Consider the following 14,416-nt stretch of genomic DNA (forward strand, 5'->3'; position numbering starts at 1 on the left):
CCTCAGAGACCTGCAGAGAAAGATGAAGGAAGGGCAGTGGTGTCCCAGGTCCCCCTTCAAACAAAGCACCCCACGAGCCTGCTCCCCTGCTGGCTTCAGGGTCCCTTTCTGTAGTCTGTGCAGTTCAAAGATATCCCTTCTTCATGCCACAAAGGCAGGTGGTCCTTCTGCAAGGACTGTACTGTGGATGCAGACCAAATTCTTTCTTTGCTGTGGCGTTCTTCTCAAGCTCTTCATGGAGAAAAGACAGGCTTTGGTGGGGGGGAAGAGGTTTCTTTTTGTTAAAATCTAGATTTTGCTCAAATCGTTTTGTCAGCTGTTAATAAAAGATGTGTCAAGCAGCAGTGCTGAGAATACATACCTCACCACACGAGCGAACCCAGTTGATTGTAGCCTGGTAATTTGCTGTAAGAAGATTATTGGATTACAGCAAAAGCTTGGTTTGTCAGCAACACCACCTGACAGTAATATTTATTGAGGAGTATTACCTATTCTAAATATTAGTCCACTTATGCCTCAGTCGTACCTTCGTTCTTGAGGTAAGAGGGGCTTTTTTAGTAGGTTGCTCTATGTGGCAGGGAGGACACCCAGCTTTCTTTTTGCCTGCTGCTGAGCAGGCTGTTTTAGTAGCTGCAGCGCTTCCAGATTTACCTCAATGTGCTTTTGTCATCATAATCCCTCCTACATGTCAAGACTGATTTGCGTTCCTAGGCAAGATTCACATCGTCCATTTTTGCCGTTCCATTTCTCCTCTTCCCTTTTTTTTTTTTTTTGTTTTATTAAGCAATAACAAATTGGGAAGATGTTGGTAAACCAGTCAGGTATATGCTTGCTAGCAGGAATCTGTGCTACGCTCATCGCCCTGGCTTTAGCCTATTACTTGTATTGGTAAGTTGGGTTTTTGTGTTGCAACTGCAGTGGTGGCTTGTTCTTTAAAATGCTTTCTTGGAGTAGGCTTAGAGAGTGGTGCTCCTTTTGAAGTGCTCTAGAAGGCTGATGTAATGTGGGATACCTTCCCTGATTTGTGCTGGTACCCTCTTGTTTTGTTATGGTACTTGGTTTTGCTGTTGTTTGAGGGTTTTATGTTTTTATTCAGCTGAGAGCATAGTAGCTAAGGATGCAATAGCCCACATTGGGTAAGATGGTGATTTTGTCTTCCCTATTTGTTGTGAGAGCTCTTTTAAACTTCTTTTGCACTCACATTGTTTGTGCTTTGCTTTCGCATGGCTGTTTCTCTGGGCATGCAACTTGGGAATTAGGCTGCAACAGGCTCACAATGCATTAGGGTGTTTGTGGGGCAACCTGTGTCCTTAGTACTTTATAATATAATGTTTCAGGCAGGTGCAAATTGAAGGACTGCCATAGCTTTTCCCACCACCAGGAGCTCAGCAGGTTGCTTCCCCTTGAAGGTGAGCTGGGGCCCAGAAAAGTGGTGGTATGGAGTGGTGGGAGTATTCACCATGCTTGAGGAGCATGTGGTGGTGGACCTTTGTGGGTTTGGGGAAGGTAAGAGCAGTGCAGGGCTGCCCTAGATTTCTGAGCTGGGTCTGTTTCTATGCACCTCTACATATGTCCAAGACTTTCAACCAAAAGAAACCTCAGAACTTCTTAGAGCTGCATCTGGAGCAAATAGCAACTTACAGAAGAAATCCGAGTGCAATCTGTGGATTACTTTTAATGAAAGAATTACATGTCACTTCAGTTGTAAAAAGAAAAGCCTGCCAGAGTTGTAATTAGTATGCTTACAATTGGAAACCTTTCCATGGGGTGTGATGTTGCTAAGAACAAGTCTGGAGCATAATATGTGGGTTCTTTTACTTGTTTTGTAAGTCAATGAAGAGGCAAATCAATGAAATCGGTGGGGTGATCTAGGCTTTGTTTTTTTCCAGGCAGTTATGCTTATGCTATTTACAAGCCTACAATCCTCTGTGTGTGTATGCACACCCTTCTAATATTAATTAGTTTATTTCCATTTAAGCTTTACAGTGAATCTCTGCAGATATGTAGGCTTTCAGCTGTGTAGTGTAGCAGCTCAAATTAAAATGTGTGTGATTACTGGCCTCTAGTCCTCAAAATGTCCAAGAAAACAGGATGTATATAAGTGACTTAGTAGCTTTAATGTCAAAAACCAGGAAGAGCAGAGATTAAGGATGTTAAGGGTTGTCCTGCTAAATGCTTGTTGTTTTTTTGTTTTGTTTTTTACTGAAGAAAGTACATGTGGTAGGTGTGTGTGTATATATGTGAACACTGTAGTTTTTAGTTAATTCTTCATGTCTTGACTCAATATTGGCATGTAGTATATGCATCTCATATCTGATATATTATGCTTTTGTATTGACACAAATACAAAATTGAGTGCATGTTACGCATAGGCATAGTGTGTACATTTCTTGTAATTTTATTATTTTTTTTATCTTTTTCCGTATTTTGCTCACTCTTCAAATTGTTGACTTGAATCCAGGTCAGATCTGGTTTGTAGGAGAGATTATAACTGCACACAGCAGGAATTAACCGCTGTTAGGTCAGATCCTCTTCAACAGCCTCAAGGTTCAGGGAGATAATTAATGACATCATCTATTTGTCTGTGAACAGAAAGCTCATTCAAAACTCTCTGATTAGATATGGATGACACCTAACGCAAGTACCTTGGAATGCTCTTTTGGCTGTGTTGGTTTGGATAATTTTAACTCTTTAATTTGATGCTTGAAGACAGCTAATTTTGATAAGTATTTTAGTTTATTAATATTTTAACGTAAGTCTGCTCTGTAGGAAGTAACTAGAAAGAGTGTTTTTTAATGATATTTTTTTTTTCCTTCATCTTAAATGTGTTAGTTTGGCTGCTGCAATTTTCTTAGGATATCTTCATACAGAGCTAGTGTGTTAAGATCAGAGACCGCCAGTTCAGCAGGGAATCAGTTTTGCATATTGAGAGATTAACCCATTTCTTCTGTAATTCCATCTGTGATCTTTGGCTTCTCCTGGATTGGATCACCCTTATTAGCTTGCTGGACAGGGTGTATTTTGGTCACCTTCTGGGGTAGATTTAGTTTGTATGTTCTAAGGAACTTGGCTTTGTTCTTCTGGAATTTATGTGGCACCCATATTGCAGGCCTGAGGCTGGCTCCCGTGCTGTGTGTCTGATGTAAGAACACCAATAACCTCAGAAACAGCCTAGGAAATCCAGCATAACATCTTTCCAGCACCCCCCACCCACACCCCCCACCCCACCACCCCCCCCAAAAAAAAAGAAAAAAAAAGTTAAAAAAATAATTATTAAAAAATGCATTGCTCAGATCTGTGAAGGCTGGTGCTCAGGCAGCAATGAAAGATGTGCAAGGGACCACCACAGTAATGCTCTCCTGAAGTTACAGGAAATATTGCAGAGGGCTCACGTTTGTATACCCATATGTCTCTTCACATAGGCTTGTTCTGATATCAGGCATGAATGTTTCACAAGATACACTGCAGCAAATTACAAGAGTATGAGACATCACATTTTCTTTGGTCAGTCATCACTTCCTCAGGAGTTTGTTTGGTTAAAGAGTCCCCACAACATGAGACCCTAGAAGAACTGTCCTTTTTCACCAATTAACAAATTGCTTAGTGCATAAATAATGGATTTATCATTCTGTGTATGCTTGTCTTCACTTAATAAATAGAATAAGCTGAGAAGAATCTTCTGCTCTAATTTTTTGTGGCTTTTAATTGTCCCATTTGAAGGTACAAAGTGTTTGGAACAAATGGCTTTTTCCTCTGTTGCAAAATCTGCCCTCTAAGTTTCATCTTCTGGCCACCACAGGAGCCCAAAATACCAGTGTTTAATTTGATTAATTGATGTACATTCCATTAGAACTTAAGGCAATCTAACTCTATCTCACCATGTTCCTAGCCCTGCCTTGTAGCTTGTGTGATCTGTTGAAACACCTGAACTTGCCGTAAATGTTTCGATTTCATTAATGCACTTTGAGTTAAGAGCAAATTAATTCAGATCACACTTTTGGCTACTGTTGTATTTTGTACTGCAATAGTTTATCGTTTTTTGAGACAGATTGAGAGAGGGGAGGCCTGTGCTAGGCTTTCACTTATATTCAAGCAGTTTTAATGAGCTGTTTAATTTCACTGCCATTTAGTTTATTTGCTTATTGACTGTAATTGTGCTTTGTTATCTCGATTTCAAGTGTTTGAAGCAATAGTTTAGCAAATGATCTCCATCTTCACTTGGATGTTATTGATATTCCCTATCATTGTATTTTTGGAGTGAATGTGTTGTCTGTTACTTTAGGCAGAATAACCTGGTGGTTCCTCATTTGTATGTGCTGGTGGGGATGACTTGAGCACACAGGGGGTCAGGTTGTTTCCACGTGGATGGGAGCCCAGTGCTGCTGGCCCTGAGGATGGTTAAGCACTGTGGGAAATGCTGCTGTGTAAATGGTAAACTGGTGAAACGTGAGCTTTGAGCCCTGCTCCTGTTAAGTTTGGTGCTTGGTTTGTATTTTAATCCAGAGTAGTGCAGCAAAAGACTGCACAGTGACTGCCTGTTAAAATTCTATGTTAAAGGAAGATTGACTTCTGAAGAAGATAAATAGGCAAAAACTTGTAGCCAGGTCATTTGTTAGTGTGGCTGCACCAGTTCCCCAGCCTTGAGGGGAGGACCAGAGCAATGAAGAGCACTGATCTGCTGTGGGCCCTGCCATCCACATTGGCTGAAGGGAGGGCACCCTCATGGATGGGGAACTCTTGGGACAGAGGTTTAAAAGATACGTCTCATCTATCCTTAGTTTATTATTCCCGTATCTAAATGCTAGTATACTTCACTGATGGTTTCTCGTAATGGTGGGGCAGAGGATCGTTATGCGTTGGCTAGCACACCCTTTATCAAGCCTTCTGCACCACCATTAAGGGAGGCTGAGGAAGAACGAGCCTGAGCCTGGTAGAGGAGCAGTTCGTTTTTTCCAGGTGAACCTGTACAGATTATTACTTGACACGCAAAATGCAGCATGATCTATTTCTATATAATGTCTGTTAGCTGTGGGCAATGTGCCCATAATCTATGGGCTGTGCTTGAAATACCACGTTTGTGTAAAAGTCACTGTATACTCTGCTGCTTTATTTAGGCAGCTTAAACTGAAGCACTGAGAAGATAGGTGTCCTACATTGACTGGGTAGTTGTCTATGAGATAAGTGGCTAGAGATTAAAGCAGCCAATATCTCTCTAACACACCCATAGCACCAAACCATGGAATTTTAAGAGCTTAGATTATTCAAATAAATCAGGAGTTTGCAGAGATGTTGAAGCTTTAAGCACTGTTATCAATGTGGATTCTGGGCGGTTGTTTCTGTGCTGTGGCTGCTGCTCGTGGATCTGCAAACCCGTAAAGATCAACAGCCTATAGAGGTTCAGCTTGACCGATTTTTAGCCTGCTTCAAGTGTGGAAATCAAACTTCGTATCATGCTCTTGAAATATATTTATCTGTGTCCCTCTCCTTGGCAATATGTTTTGAACCCACTGAGGGCTTTCCAGCCATGCTTGGCTGGCAGGTGGCAGCGAGCGTGTCCCCAGAATAACTGGAATACTTCAAGTTTCATGGAAGTAGCTAGGGAGAGGAGAAAGGGGCTGCTAAGAGCCTTACCTTAGGGAAATGTCATGACATAGGGTTGGTTGTTCTTTGATACCCAGGTCTCCACGTGGATATGAGCTTGTACAAGTGTCAGTCAATATTAAAATACAATTTTGTAGGGAACCAGTGTCCTGGAACTTCTTCTTAAATTCCCTTCGTCAGCAGGCTGCTGTCTCATGATGTGTAGCTGGCTACTCAAGCTCTTCTCTGCAAACAGAGCAATTGTTACACGTGAACAAAACAGAGACTCCTATATATTGGTCAGAGTTGGAGCATAAGAGGAAGGTGAGATAGTAAAGACTAGGGGAGCAGCTGTCAACACTGCATATACTGTTTTTTACTCTTGAACACAAACTAAGTCAACCTTGGGGACTTTGACGATCATACCCCTTACGGTTGCTCTGCCACAGACTCTAGTCCGCAGAGGCAGGCACTGTTCCCATTTCAGTGGGGATGTGCAACAGTGCAGTTCCCCAGGCACTTTGTCCCCAGTAGGCAATTTGGATGCCCTTTGTAAACAAATTATGTCAGACTGTGGGATGAACGTGATGTGACTTAACACACTGAAATTTGGAAGGTAGTGAGAGAGACCCATCGTTTTAATGCTAGCAAAGAGATTAAGAGTAGGAAAACAAATGCTTTAAGTAATACTTAAACTTGCATCTGCCTTAAGAAGGATGAACTTTCTTTAAATCCAATCTTAGATTTGCAGAGCTGGTACAGGGAAAAAACTGAATCTGCAGCTGAGTTACCTGATAGGGCATGTCTATACTGCAGCTGTGATGTGATTAGTTTTAAAGGAGAGGTAAAATGCTTGTAAGAGTAGCCATGGTAACATAAAGCTCACTGCAGGCTGCAACCACCTGGGAACTGGAGTGAAAACTCAGGCAGTTTGGACTTATTATTGTTGCACAAAATGCATTGCTTGCCTTCCTGTAGAGCTCACTTGGTGACATTTCATGGAGGAAAGAGGTCTCAGAATGGTTTCCCATGGTCAAATATGAGGTCTCGGCATCCTTTCTTTCTATGGAGATTGCAATTGCAGGCTTTTAATTTTACAAGCATTCATTATGCTGTTGGAACAAGTCCAGAGGAGGGCCATGAGGATGGTCAGGGGACTGGAGCACCTCCTGTATGAAGATAGGCTGAGAAAGTTGTGGCTCTTCAGCCTGGAGAAGAGAAGGCTGCGTGGAGACCTCATAGCAGCCTTCCAGTACCTGAAGGGGGCCTACAGGGATGCTGGGGAGGGACTCTTCATTAGGGACTGTAGTGACAGGACAAGGGGGAATGGGTTAAAACTTAAACAGGGGAAGTTTAGATTGGATATAAGGAGGAAATTCTTTCCTGTTAGGTTGGTGAGGCACTGGAATGGGTTGCCCAAGGGAAGTTGTGAATGCTCCATCTCTGGCAGTGTTCAAGGCCAGGTTGGACAGAGCCTTGGGTGACGTGGTTTAGTGTGAGGTGTCCCTGCCCATGGCAGGGGGGTTGGAACTAGATGATCTTAAAGTCCTTTCCAACCCGAGCTATTTTATGATTATAAAAATAATAAAATATAGAAGAATATATTTGGGTGGGAACTCTGGAGTCTGCTGTTTGAGATTGCTGTGGCTTTCAGCAGGGCTTATTTGACAAATAGGTTGGGTTGCTCAGGGCTTTGTCCTGTTCAGTTTTGAAAACGTCCAAGGATGGAGTTCCCTCAGCCTCCCTGGGCAACTTGTTCCAGCAGTGAACCACTGTTTGTTTGTATGGTGCTAATACACCTAGCAGTAGCACAAATTGGGAACTTCTGTCAGTGGTTGAGCTTCATGACTTGGCATCCCAAGATGACTTCATACATATCCAGAATTTTGGCAGCTGAGATGCCTTCTTATTAGTCTATGTCCAAAAGTAAATGATAGTTCACATTTTCTGGAGGCTGCTTCTTGAGAGATGCCTGTTGCCAAGACAAAGCAAACATTTGAAGTTGTGGCCTTGAAACCAAAGTAGACCTGGTAGCACGCTCTGGGTTTTCTTTATTGGCAGCCTTTATGCCTGGAAGGAAAGGATCAGACCCAATGCAGGTGTCCACAGTTTGGCCTTGTCTGTGTGTAGAGCTGATCTGTCATCCTGCATTAGGAGTCTGTGAGGTAAATGGATGCTATCAGCAGCTGGGGTTGTTCTCTTTCTCCCACTTCTCCTATAGCCTGAAATACACGTTCATCGGTCATTGTTCAAAGGTGATTTCCCCCGCATCACTGTCATGCATGTATTCTGTATGCTTTCACGTGGTCCAATTTATTTATAAAGCTAGAAACTGAAAGCAGAATTTTGAGATGTGCAGCAAAGATCATAAAGTGCTCATAGGAACTGTCATCCAGGACAAGATAGAGGAGACTAATTGGCTGTGTGTATGGGAGTAGGTAAGATAACAAAAAAGTGTGGATGTCAAGAATTCATTAACACAGAGAAGAGGATGAAGCTTTGCAAAGAAAATTAGCTAGAAATTATAGTACGAATCAAAATGTCAGAAAAAAAACAATGTTGCTCTTGAAATACAGTAGCCCTTGTTCAAAAATTTTTTGGCAGAAACCACAACTAAGGAAGTGGCTTGTAATGATAGAAAATTGGTGGGGACTTGAGTTCTTGGGAAATTACCGTAAAAATAAAACCTGCTAACCATTGGGGTATTGTTTTGTATCTTGTGTACAGAAATAGCATCAAATGTACTGTACTAAATAGACAGTCTTGCTACTTGGTGCATGTATTGCCATGGCAAGGGGAGAATTAAAAACCCTTTGTTCTCAAGAGATCAATAATAGAAGCTACACTTCTGAAAATAGATGTTTACATGGAGAAGGAGACAAGATAAGTAAGGAATATTTTAGGTTTACTATCCTCTTGACACGTCTGAGAACTTTTTTGATTGACCAGCGATTGCTTTGCTTGTCCCCTGCAAATGGATCTGGTGGAAGGAAGCTGATGCACGGGGCAGAGCTGAAGAGAGCTGCACCGGTGTGATGTGTGAGCATGCGGATGCAGCTTCCTTCTCGTGCCCAGTGAGTTAGGAAAAAAATAGCCCAGTTTATAGTATTTTCTGGCAACTGGTAAGCTCCTCCTGCCTGACTAAATCAAAGTGTCATAGTGGTGACATTAACTATGTCTCTGTGCCACGGTAGTAGCTAGCTATCAAATTGATGTAAGAATACCAGATTGTTATTTTACTCTGGATTCAGCAAGTAGGGGGGAAAGTGAAAGTAATGAGTATTTCTTCTGACATATAAATAACTCCTGTAGTTGCATGTAGTGAGAGGAAGGAAATAACATGCTAAATATACTGGCATGGAGGTGGAGAGTGATGGATGGAAGACTTGATCACATTCTGAATTCAGACATAAAAGTTGCAGGGGGGAGCATGGTCTGGTAGCGATGTCTACTACCCTGTGTTGCTTTGTTCCTGTATTCCACCTTCATCTCTCAGCTCTTCAGCCATTGGCATTTCAAGGTTGCTATCTTACCCGTCCTCTTAGCTGCCTGAGCACTTGCAAATCAGGTTTGGACATCCTCCCTGACCTTTGCTCCACTGGGATGTGGGAAAGATGCTGTTCAGAGGGAGGTGTGTGCTGTCCCTGTGCATTTTCTGACTGAACTTACTGTTGAACTCAGTAGTGTTGGTCCCATGTGTCAGGTTTTCTCTTCTGCAGTTCTGTGGCTCACTTTAGGAAATGTTGGCCATCCTCCCCTGGATGGAGGGACTACTTTATTTGCCACTTCACCTAGCCCCTAGATGGCCAGGGCTCTGACCCCTTGCTTGCTCTCTCTTCAACAAGGGTGGGGGCACTCTGGATTTTTTAGGAATTGCACACATTAGAGCAGGTGATTAAGGAAAGGGTGCTCCAGCAAGTCTTCTGTCAAATTGTAAATCCCTGCATCGAAATACAGAAATACTAAAGTTTCTTATTCAAATAGTTGTATATTAACCTGCTTTAAAAAAACAAACAAAACACAAACTTTTTTAAACTTACTAAACTTCAGAATTAAGGACCTAATTCTTCATTACCAGATATGAAGCAAATCTTAATCTCAAGTTAGAAGGTAGGAGACAAGGTGGTGGCAAACTACCTAAGTCTTACTACTCTTTAAATACCTGTTAGTGTTTTCCCCATAGCATTTATTTAATGCTTTAAAAGTGTTGCAGTCAGCATCTAGACATAAATCTGACCAAATCCTATTTTACGGTACCAGTTGTAATTGTAGTAGCTTCAGATTTTTTGTATTCATAAAATTGCATTTTCACCTGTGCAGGCAAACTGTTGGCTTAATAACTTCAGAAAGAATGAAGGGCTTTGGAGGGGTATTGAATTACTCTGAAAATCCATTCTGGACAGTATTCTTCTCACTAAAGAGAGAAACCACAGCCAGAACATTTTCACTTTGAGAAGAACAGAAGCCTACTATAAGTGAAAAAAGCAAGGTATAAGTACTAAGGACAGTCTGACCCCATTTAAAATAGAGACCTCATATTCTCGCACCTATTTCTTCTTCAGGGATTGCAAGAGGCTCTTTGCTTTTCCAGCTCCCTGTCGGGTTTTCCACTTGGAATGCACTAGTTGCAACGAAGAAAATATTCTCACTACACCTTCCAGCTCTTTTGAAACCAGAAGTAATTAAGGCAAAATGTCTTTCTTCGCAGGAGAAATTGAAAGTGCTTACATTTGAGAGGAAAATATCAGTATCAGCATTTGCCCCATAGGAAAGGCTGAAAATAATAGAGCTGCTAGATGCAGAATGTGATTTCCTGGTGGTTAAATCTTGACTTGATCCCCAGTCAGGTGGGACAAAAGTCCTGAGCTCTTCAAAATAATAAAAATGTCCACTTTCAGCTCTGTTGAAAAGAGCTCGCTGAAGCAACTTAAAGCTTCAGCTATTTCTGTGGTTAATTACATGTTTGTAATAGATTATATAGTAAGTTTTGGTCTCAGTCCTCTTTCATCATGGTAAGCAACTGGAGTGGTTTGGGGGGGGGGGTTTTGTGTGTTTTGTTGTTTTTTTTTTAAATCAAACTAAAAAAAACAGAATTGTGCCTTGCAATAGTTGTTGATTTTGCCCACCTTCACATAAAGAGGAGGAAGAGTTTGTAAGAATGAGTCTGGGGCCAGCTCAGGTGCAAGGTGGGTTACTGTGCTTCAACTCCCTGCTCTTTTTGCTCCTCCTGGCCCATCACAGCCTTGAGAATTGCATCATTCCCTGGGCTGATCAGTGCAACAGTGCCCCCTGATATTCGATGTGTTTGTTATTATATGCAAAACAAGAATCTGTTCCAAGCCAGTTAAGAACTGGGAAGAATTACTTCTTTTTGTGTGTCCTATTTGAAAAGAGTATCTATAAGATGTTCATTTTAGCTTTCTTATTACTGTGTATTGAATAATCTGTGTGTTGGTGCAACAGGAAAAATTCAGCTGGCATCAGTTACTTTGTGGAGAGGGAAGAGATTTTATATTCTTGCCACGTTGCCTGAATAAAAGCAAGATTCATGCTTGTCAAAATGCAAATTTTATCTCAGTTTTGTGGGATCGCAGTTACTGTGTAACAGTTGCATAGGTGTGCAGACTGCAGTGGGATGGAATAAATAATGAGCTGGTTTGAGACCACTGGTTATGGCCAGCCCGGCCTCATGGCATTACTTGTAAATCCTGAAGTCCGTGCTGTTCTTGCTTCCACTTCCTACTCTTTCTCTGAATACAATGCTAATTCTCTGCAGACCATTACTTCCCAAATACTAGCACAACTACTGGGTTAAAATCAGTTCCTTCAGGCCTACAACTGCTATCCTGGAAATATCTCGTGCGTGTTATATGTATGTATGTGTGTGTGTGTGTTTATAAATATATATATTTGTGCATATGTTTAAATAAGCAAAGTGATTTTCAAAACCATGTCTATGTGCAGTTCTGTCTTACTGTACAGAGACCTGCTGTTAGCTGAGGGGTGTTGTTTGGGGGTGAATATATGGTGCTACCCACCAAATCTACAAGACTGCCAGAGTATCCACATTGTGAGCACTAAACCTGACTGAAATGGGTCATCCCTTCCAGCATTCTTCTTCTAGGGAGAAGCATGTTGTTTCCTGCTCCTTCGCTAGAGATCTGGGGTTCTGTATCACGGGCAAAATGGGGATGTTCCCAGCCCTGGGCACAGGAGTGGGCAAGCATGTTTTCATGGCAGTGTTTTATTTTTTTTTCTCCATCCACCTGCTGCTGCATGGTGGAGAAGTATTTTGTATCTTTTTCTTTCTGTGACAGACGGAGGTCTCTCAGCAAGCTCCTCCTGGAGCTTAAGGAAGAGATGGGAGATATCGGAGCAGATCTGTGTGGACACTTGCAGGCTGTTGCCCCACTGTCCTTCCCCCACCTTTGACCAGCTGAGACCCAGAAACCTTAAAGCCACATCATTGTGGTGCTACACACAAACCGGTAAATCATGGCTTAGCAGCAGAGAGCATGAGCAACACAAGCAAGTGGGCAATTGACAGGTGCCTGCAGGGATGTGCGCACTGTACATCTGCGATATCCTAAAGCTGTGTGTTGTCATTAAAGAAGAGATTTCCCATGCCTGCAGTGCAACTTTGGGAGTAAGTCAGAAGCATGCAGATGCTGTGGTTATTAGAGGTTTGTTGGCTTATTTTTCGTGACGAGCATTCAAAGCTGTTTAAATGTCTTGTGGTGCTGGTGGTGATTTCATTCATTGCAAGTGCAATGGTTAAATGATGTGTGAGCTGCTGCTGGGCTATGCAGTAAGCTCCATCTAGTTGTTGGCTCACACATGTGTCCATTCCCTTGTGTAGAAAGATGCACAATGTTTACAGAAGGCTAACCTGGCTGGGAGAAAACCAAAGGGAGTATTTAGCACCAAGAGCATCCCAGAACTGCTTGGCAGGTATTGCATCCAGTATTGCCCATCATCTGCCACACTTGAAATTTGGAAAGGGCACCCTGCTGTTGCACTTAGGGTGAAATTGCAGAGCAGTTAGTAGGACAGAAAACATTTGGCTCTTCTTCAGAGGCCTGGAGTGGACCTGTTAGACATGTTGGAGTGTGTAGAGTTCTCCAAGAGCTTCTCCCAGCCTGCTTTGCTCTCAAAGCCTGTGCAAGCCAGAAACTTCTTTTCAGAACTTGGGGTTGATGTGCAAACTGAATACCAGATGGGTAGGCAATGCCTGTAGTGCTGAGCGCAGTGACAGAGTGGCATAAACCTGATGTGGCAGGCAGCAGGCTTCTTGCACCAGCCTGTGAGAAAAAGATAGAGTATAACATGAGGGAAGGAACAGGGAGCTGGGGAGCTAGTAAAGATTAGGATCCTGTTTCTCCCTTGAAGGAGTTTTATTTAAAGTGGTAGAGGAGGAGAATAGCTGCCCCCAAACAAACAAAAAGGGCCAGAGGGGGGTTTAAAAGCTCCCAAGAGAAGGAGCAGGACATGCAGAAGGTGTTTGACAGCCATTTCTGAGTGAGGCACACTTAAATGTCTGTCTGGACCTGTAAGGAATTTGCAAAACTGGGTAATTGTTCCTATTTATTTCTTAAAATATACAGAACATGACAGTGTTCTAGCTCATGCATTTCAGCGTGGGCTGTGGGTTGGTATTTTCCCCTGGGCTTATCCTCTTTTTCTTCTAAATTGCAGCCTCTCTGTCTTTTCCCCTCTGTGTAGGAGCCAGATCTGTTCCTGCTGTGTCTTACTCTATGCCAGGAGGCTGTTGGGAACAAGGTGAGAATCCCCTCACCCTAGATCAATGGCTCATGTCCCTGTGTGTTGCTGTAACAGGGAAGTTGGCTTCTGTAGCGCTGCAAAGAAAGGCAAACGCACAGCCCTGTGCAGCCCCCAGAAGTGCAGTCAGCTCTGGGGAGTGTGTGGGACCCTTACTGGGTCTTGGATGGCTTGTATCCTTCGCTGGGGAAGCTGGTGCATTACGATGTGCATGTTAGCTTACAGTTTAGCTTAGCCCTGCTGCAGTAAGGCTTCCTCAAGTACAATTTCTTTTTGGTTCAGGAGATAGGCATTGAAAAGCTCTTATTTATTTGCCGCAATTGTTGAATTTTCCATTAAAGATGAAACCAGGAGTAAAGTGTGTCTACCAGACATCGGGTTTAAAAATGAGGCTAATTCTGTAAATATGCAAATATACATAAACCCTATCCATATCTAATGAGATGAGGCAAACTTATTATCTAATCTAAATTTAATATGCAATTAAGGTTTTGTAATTATAACTTTAGGAAGAATTAACTTTGTGGTGTTTATGCTGAAGCAAAAGCGCCAAACTGGAGACTGAACCATGGCAAATGGGGAAAAACAGCATGCAAACACCTGCAAGCAGTTGTAAATGGCATACTATGATAGAAACTATCCTCAGATTACTAAACCAGAAGGCAATGTTTTTCTTCCTGAAATAAAATCAAGTTACATGCGTGTACATCCAGGTTTTGAAGTAGTGGGATACCTTCACTGGAAAAATCAATGGAGAATCCTGTGGTGTCTTACAAGTACAGTGAGGCTGTTCTATGGAAAACATGGTATCAGCCCAGTTCACTGATACTCAAAGTCAGTTCAGATACACTGAAGTTGTCTGGGCTGGTTTTACCCAGAGAACTCATGGCAGAATCTCTCTGGGTTCCCTCTTGTAAACAGAAAATCCATAGTTTTCTTCAGCAATAGAGATACTTCCAATGAGAGAAGTTTCTTAAGCAGTTCTACTTAACTTCTGTTGGTTGTCTTGCAGCCAGAAGATTTCTAAGCAAGTCAGGATTCATGTCAGTTATTTGAT

The 14,416-nt window shown here is 42.3% G+C and overlaps 1 protein-coding gene across 5 annotated transcripts in view; it reads left to right on the top strand.

The window, feature by feature from the left end:
- The window catches only part of AGPAT3 (1-acylglycerol-3-phosphate O-acyltransferase 3), a 91,758-nt gene that overhangs the window by 52,662 nt on the left and 24,680 nt on the right, over positions 1-14,416 (top strand). The window contains exon 2 of one of the 5 annotated variants that reach the window (XM_065677066.1): positions 13,303-13,359. The exons of the other annotated variants lie outside the window; for them this stretch is intronic. The gene's annotated coding sequence lies outside the window, so the exon portion shown is untranslated. The remainder of the gene's footprint in view (positions 1-13,302; positions 13,360-14,416) is intronic. 5 annotated transcript variants of the gene reach the window in all.

The sequence above is a fragment of the Lathamus discolor genome, chromosome 4, assembly GCF_037157495.1.
Source record: "Lathamus discolor isolate bLatDis1 chromosome 4, bLatDis1.hap1, whole genome shotgun sequence".
Taxonomy (NCBI): domain Eukaryota; kingdom Metazoa; phylum Chordata; class Aves; order Psittaciformes; family Psittacidae; genus Lathamus; species Lathamus discolor.